General features: G+C 40.5%; 1 pseudogene; it reads right to left on the bottom strand.

Annotated features, from left to right (window-relative positions):
• Positions 1 to 6,362: 6,362 nt before the first annotated feature.
• LOC101002135 lies at positions 6,363 to 7,142 on the bottom strand (annotated as a pseudogene).
• Between the last annotated feature and the right edge of the window lie 208 nt (positions 7,143 to 7,350).

Below are 7,350 nucleotides of genomic sequence, written 5' to 3'. Positions count from 1 at the left end.
AGTGACCACCCTGGGGAACAGGTGAGCCACAGAGCTGTCTGTATCGGGCTGAGTGGAGGTTTTATCCCAAAACCACTCACGCGGAGAGCCGTGGGACAGGCATTTCTGTGGCTGTTACGCTGTGGCCTGGAGAGAGACAACAGTGTGCATCTGAACTGAAAGTCATGAGCCCTGGCACAGGGGTATGATAGCGAAACAGATTGCATTCCTGCCTATCTAGGACATAGAGCTGGTGCAATCCCCCAGGTGCCTGTGCTTGCCATTGGGGTATTTATGGGCAAGCCAGGGGATCCACCTCTGCCTAGCTGTGTCCCCCATCCACTGAACAGACAGCTCAGGGCGCCAGGCACTCCACTGTCCAGCCTATCACCTGAAACAACAGAGAGTGCCTCACAGTAGACAAAGGTCTGGTTCATACCCATCCACTTGTGCTGCAGCCGATTCTTACCCGTAACTACCACCTACTGGCCTGCAGGTCAAACTGCACAGCTCACTATAAAACCTGCTGACCAAGGTGCAGAGGGCTATAGAAGGGAAGCCAAAAGACCCTGCCCAATGCACTCCACAGTCACGCCCCCAAGAGGTGGGAGGAATAATACAGAAAAAAAATCAGAATGAAAATAAATTCAAAAATAAGAAGTGTCAGCTTCTCCAAATGAGAAGGAACCAGCATAAGAACTCTGGCACCATGAAAAATCAGAATGTTGTGACCAAAGGATCACACTAGCTCTTTATCAATGGACCCCAACCAAAATGAGAACTCATAAATGACAGGTAAAGAATTCAAAGTATAGGCTGTAAGGATGCTCAATGAGATCCAAGAGAAGGTTAAAAACCAACAGAAAGGAACCATGAAAGCCAAAGCCTTCCAGGAAATGAAGAAAAAGGTAAATATCTTAGAAACAAAAACCCAACAGAACTTGTGGAAAAGGAAAGGTTATTTAAGGAATTTCAAAGTACATTTGGAAGCTTTAACAATAGAGTACACCAAGCAGAAGTAAGAATATCCAAGCTTGAAGACAGATCATTTGAATTAATCCAGTCAGACAAAAATAAAGAAAAAAGAATTATAAAAAATGAACAATGCCCTTGAGAAATATGAGATTATGTAAAGTGACCAAGCCTACAACTTATAGGCATTCCTGAAAGACAAGAGAAGCTAAGCAACCCGGAAAACATATTTGAGGGAATAATTCAGGAAAATTTCCCTAAACTTGCTAAAGAGGTAGACATCCAGACACAAAAAATTAAGAGAACACCTGTGAGATATTATACAAGACAAACATCACCAAGGCATATAGTCATCAGACTATCCAATGCCAATACCAGAAAAAAACTCTTAAGGGCAGCTAGAAAAATGGGTCAAATCACCTGTAAAGAAAAATCCATCAGACTAACAGCAGAATTCTCAGCAGAAATCCTACAAGCCAGAAGAGATCGGGGGCCTATTTTTAGCTTCCTTAATGAGAAAAAAAATGCCAGCCAAGAATTGTATAACTCTGGCTAGTTAAGCTTCATAAATGAAGGAGAAATAAGGTCTTTTCCAGACAAGCAAATGCTAAGGGAATTTGTTACCACTAGACTACAATGAATACTCAAAGGAGTTCTAAACACGGAGACAAAAGGACAATACTTGCCATCATAGAAGGACATATGAGTGCAAAACTCACAGATTCCATAGAGCAGTTACACAGTTTAAACTCCAACACAACTAGCTAACAACACTATGATAGGAATAAAACCTCACATACCGATATTAACTTTGAATGTAAATGGACTAAGTGCTCTACTTAAAAGATAAAGAGTGGCAAATTGGATGAAAAAAAAATAAGACCCAATCATTTGCTGCCTACAAGAGACCCGCCTACTGGCTAAAGACACCTTCATACTCAAAGTTAAAAGGTGGAAAAAGATATGTCATGCAAATGAAAAGCAAAAGCAACCGGGAATAGCCATTCTTATGTCAGATAAAACAAACTTTAAACCAAAAACAGTTTTAAAATAGTCAAAGAAGAGCATTATGTAAGATAAAGCATTTAACTCTCCTAAATATATATGTACCCAACACCAGAGCACCCAGATTCATACAAGAAATACTAGTAGACCTAAAAAAACAGGTTTCTAGCAATACAATAATAGTGGGGACTTCAACACCTCATTGACAACACTGGACAGATTATTGAGACAGAAAATCAAGAAACACTGGACTTGAATTGGACTATAGACTAAATGAACCTAATAGATATCAGCAGAACATTCTACCCAATAATCACAGAATGTACATTCTCATCTATGCATGGAATACTCTCCAAAATCAACCATATGCTTGGCCATGAAGCAAGTCTCAACATTTAAAAAATCATGTCAAGCATCCTCAGAACACAGTAGAATAAAATTAGAAATCAATATCCAGAGGAACTCTCAAAACTACGTAAGTACATAGAAACTAAACAATTTGTTCAAGAATGATTCCTGGGTAAACAACAAAATTAAGACAGAAATAAAACAATTCTTTGAAACAAATGAAAGTAGAGATAAAACATATCAAAACCTCTGTGGTACAGCAAAAACAGAGCTATGATGAAACTTTATAGAATTAAACACCTACATTGAAAAGAAAGATCTCAAATTAACATCGTGACATCACACCTCAAGGAACTGGAACAACAAGAGTCTGAGTCCGAGAACACTTCTAAGGGGCTGCCCAGGCACACTGGGTGCAGGATCTACCTAGCTCTTTTCTGCAGCTCCCCTGGCTGCTTGCCCAAACTAAAATCTAGCAGAAGAGAAGAAATAACAAGAATCAGAGCAGAAGTAAGTGGGACTGAGACCAAACAGAATGACACACAGGATCAGTGAAATAAAAAGTTAGTTTTTTGAAATGATAAACTAAATTAATGACCACTAGCTAGACTAACCAAGAAAAAAAGAAGATTCAAATAAGCACAATCAGAAATGATAAAGCTGACATCACCACTGATACCACAAAAAAAAAAACCAAAAGATCATCAGAGAGTACTTTGAGTACCCCTATGCACACAAACTAGAAAATGTAGAGGAAATGGATAAATTCCTAGAAACACACAATCTCCCAAGATTAAACCAGAAAGAAATAGAACTACTGAACAGACCAAGAAGGAGTAATAACATTGAACCCATAATTTAAAAAAATCGTCCAACAACAACAGAAAAGCACAGGATCAGGCATATTCACAGCGAAATATTACCAGATGTACAAAGAACAGCTAGGACCAAAGTAACTGAAACTGTTCCAAACAATCTAGAAGGAGAGATTTTATGGAATGCTTTTTCTGCATCTATTGAGATGATTACATGGTTTTCATTCTTAGTTCTGTTTATGTGGTGAGTCACATTTATTGATTTGTGTATGTTGAGCCATCCTTCCAATCCTGGAATAAAATCTACTTAATTGTGATAAATTGTCTTTTTGATGCACTGTTGAATTTTGGTGTCATAGAATGAGTTAGGGAGGAATCAGGCAAGCACACAACAAAGAAAACTATGGGCCAGCATCACTCAACACAGAAGCCAAAATTCTCAACAAAATACTAGCAAACTGAATCCAACAGCACATCAAAAAGATAATTCGTCCCTTTATTACAGGGATGCAATGATGGCTCAACATATGCAAATCAATAAATGTGATTCACCACATAAACAGAACTAAGAACAAAAAACATATGATTATCTCAATACATGCAGAAAAAATCTTTTGATAAAAGCCAACATCCCTTCATGATAAAAACTATCAACAAACTAGGCATTTAAAAATACCTCAAAGTAATAACAGCCATATATGACAAACCCACAGCCACTGAATGGGGAATATATATGATGAACCCACAGCCACTAAACATCATGGGGAATGGGGAAAGGTTGACAGCATTTCCCCTAAGAATTGGAACAAGGATGTCCATTCCTTGTTCCACCACTCCTATTCAACATAATACTGAAAGTCCTAGCCAGAGCAATCAGGCAAGAGAAAGAAAGAAAAAAGAAAAGAGGAAGTCAAATTATCTCTGTTCACCAATTACATAGTCGTGTACCTAGAAAGCCCTAAAGACTCCTCCAAAAGACTCCCAGACTTGATAAACAACTTCTGTAAAGTTTCAAGATACAAAATCAACATACAAATATCAGTAGCATTTTTATACACCAGTAACATTTAAGCCAGGAATCAATTCAAGAACTCATTCCCATTTACAATAGACCACACACACACACACACACACACACTCACACACACAACCTAGCAATACATTTAAGCAAGGAGGTGAAAGATTTCTACAAGGAGAACTACAGAACACTAATGAAAGAAATCACAGATGACACAAACAAACGGTAAAACATTTCATGCTCATGCATTGGAAGAACCAACATTGTTAAAATGACCATATTGCCCAAAGCAATCTGTAGATTCAACACAGTTCTTATCAAATTACCAATGCCATTTTTAAAAAATTAGAAAAAAATTTCCATAGTTCATATGCAACAACAATGAAAAGCCCAAACAGCCACAGCAATCCTAAGCAAAAGGAAAAATCTGGAGGCATCATATTGCCTGACTTTAAATTGTGCTACAAGACTATAGTGACCAAACAGCATGGAACTAGTACAAAAATCGACACGTAGATCTATCAAAAAGAATAGAAAACCTAGAAATAAAGCCACATACCTACAACCAACTAATCTTTGACAAAATTGACAAAAATAAACAATGGGGAAAAGACACTCTATTCAATAAATGGTACTGGGAAAATTGGATAGCCACATACAGAAGAATAATACTGGACCCCAACTCTCACCATGTGTATTGAGACGGAGTTTTACTCTTGTTGCCCAGGCTGGAGTGCGATGGCATGATCCCGGCTCACTGCAATCTCTGTCTCCTGGATTCAAGCAACTCTCTTGCTTCAGCCTCCCAAGTAGCTGGGATTACAGAAGCCTGCCACCACGCCCGGCTAATTTTTTATATTTTTAGTAGAGATGGGGTTTTGCCATGTTGTCCAGGCTGGTCTAGAGCTCCTGACCTCAGGCAATCCGCCCACCTTGGCCTCCCAAAGTGCTGGGATTACAGGCATGAACCACCGCGCCCAGCTCTCTCACCATATACTCTAAAGAAATTAAATTAAGATGAATTAAAGACTAAATGTAATACCTGAAACTATAAAGACCTTAGAAAAAACCCTAGAAAAACCCTTCTGGATATGCCTAGGTAAATAATTTATGATGGAGACCCCAAAAGCAAATGCAACAAAAACAAAACAAGACAAATGAGACTTACTTTAAAAAGCTTCTGCACAGCAAAAGAAACAATCAACAGAGTAAATAGACAACCTACAAAATGAGAGAAAATATTTGTAAATTATGCCTCTGACAAAGGAGTAATATTTACAAAAAACTCAAACAACCCAACAAGAAAAAAACCAAACACCACCATTGAAAACTGGGCAAAGGACGTGGACAGACATTTCTCAAAAGAAGAAATACGAATGGCCAATGAACACATGAAAAAAATGCTGAAAATTCCTCATCATCAGAGAAATGCAAATTAAAACCACAATGAGATACTGTCTCATACCAGTCAGAATGCCTATTATGAAAATATCAGAAAACAACAGATATTGGCATGGACGTGGAGAAAAGCGAGTATTTATACACTGTTGGAGGGAATGTAAATTAGTTCAATCTTTATGGAAAAACAGTATGGAGATGTCTCAAGGAAATAAGAATAGGACTACCACTTGAACCAGCAATCCCGCTACTGGGTATCTACCCAAAGGAAAATAAATTATTATATAAAAAAGACACCTGCACTCGTATGTTTATGGTAGCACTATTTACAATAGCAGTCATGGGACCAACCTAAGTGTCCATCAACAGTTGATTAAAGAAAATGTGATATATTTGCACCAGGAAATACTACAAAGCCATAAAAAGAATGAAATCATGTTATTTGTAGCAACATGGATGGAGGTAGACACCACTATGCTAAGTGAAGTAACTGAGAGATAGAAAATCAAATACTGCATGTTCTCACTTACACGTGGGGGCTAAACAATGGATGCACACGAATATAAAGACAAATAATAGACAATAGGAGTTTCAAAAGGGAGGAGGGTAGGGGCTGAGTGTTTAAAATAACCTGTAAGTACAATGTCCGACAGCTGGGTGACGGGTAGACTAGAAGCCTAACCCCCACAATTACATAATATACCCATGTACCAAACATGCACACGTGACCCCTGATGTGGTTTGCTCTGTGCCCCCACCCAAATCTCACCTTGAATCTTAATCCGAATTGTAATCCCCAAGTGCTGAGGGAGGGTCCTGGTGGGAGGTGACTGGATCGTGGGGGCAGTATTCCCCATGCTGTTCTCCTGATAGTGCGTGAATTCTCATGAGAGCTGATTTTTTTTTTTAATTTTTTTTTCCTGGCACGAGGCTTTTTATCCTAACAGCACTGGGTGGGCCCAACCCCCCTGCCAGACAGTTCCTGGAGTGAGGCTGGTCTTTCCTGGCAAGTAAGACACAGTTTTGTTGGGTGAGTGAGCAGCTCCTCCCTTAGTCCAGGGAGAGCCCCGCTCCACTGGGTGATGAAACGCGGGCTTTTTGGAGGCCTGGCAATGCACAAGGCTCTTCCTCTCCAGGAATGCCCAGGCTCACATGGTCCACTTCAGACATCTGGTCTCCCGGTGGGTCCCCAGACAACACACGGTGCAATACCAGGCACCACAGCTGACACAGGTGTAGGAGAGGGGAAGATGCCAGACAGCGCAGAAGGAGCACTGCAGCCACGACGGGGACCCTGCACAGGCTGTCAGGTAGTTGGGGCCCTCAGCCACACTCAAGTTCTGCTCCTCCAGCAGGGCCTGAAAGTTTTTTTGGAAGCAAAGTTGAAAATGATCACTTCAGGTTTTCTTCTTTTACCGTCTGGTATCTGCATCATCGAACCGAGGCAGTCTCTTGCCGAGCTGAGGGAGTCCCACATGGGGGTCATCCTGGAAGTTGTCATTCTCCAGGGTCTCCAGCTGCCAGTTGATGCGACACTGCCAGGTGGCCCAATCCAGCACCCACTGCTGCCCAGGGTCCTGGGAGTGGACTTCCTTGAATAGAAAGAGACCCTTTGCTTACTTCCTTGACACGATTCCAGACCTTCTCCATGTCCAGCAATGCTGCTCAGGCTCCAGCTTGGCTCCTCTCCCTGCCTCTACAGAGGTGGCTGGCCCTCTTCTCTTCTCAGTCTATGCACTCTTCCTGAAGTTTTCTCCTTCACCATTCGCACAACCCAACTGATCTGACGGTTTTATAAATGACAGTTTTCCCTGC

The sequence above is a fragment of the Papio anubis genome, chromosome 8 (genome assembly GCF_008728515.1).
Source record: "Papio anubis isolate 15944 chromosome 8, Panubis1.0, whole genome shotgun sequence".
Lineage (NCBI taxonomy): Eukaryota > Metazoa > Chordata > Mammalia > Primates > Cercopithecidae > Papio > Papio anubis.
Note: the sequence above shows the minus strand (reverse complement) of the source record. Positions and strands in the feature narration are given on the sequence as shown.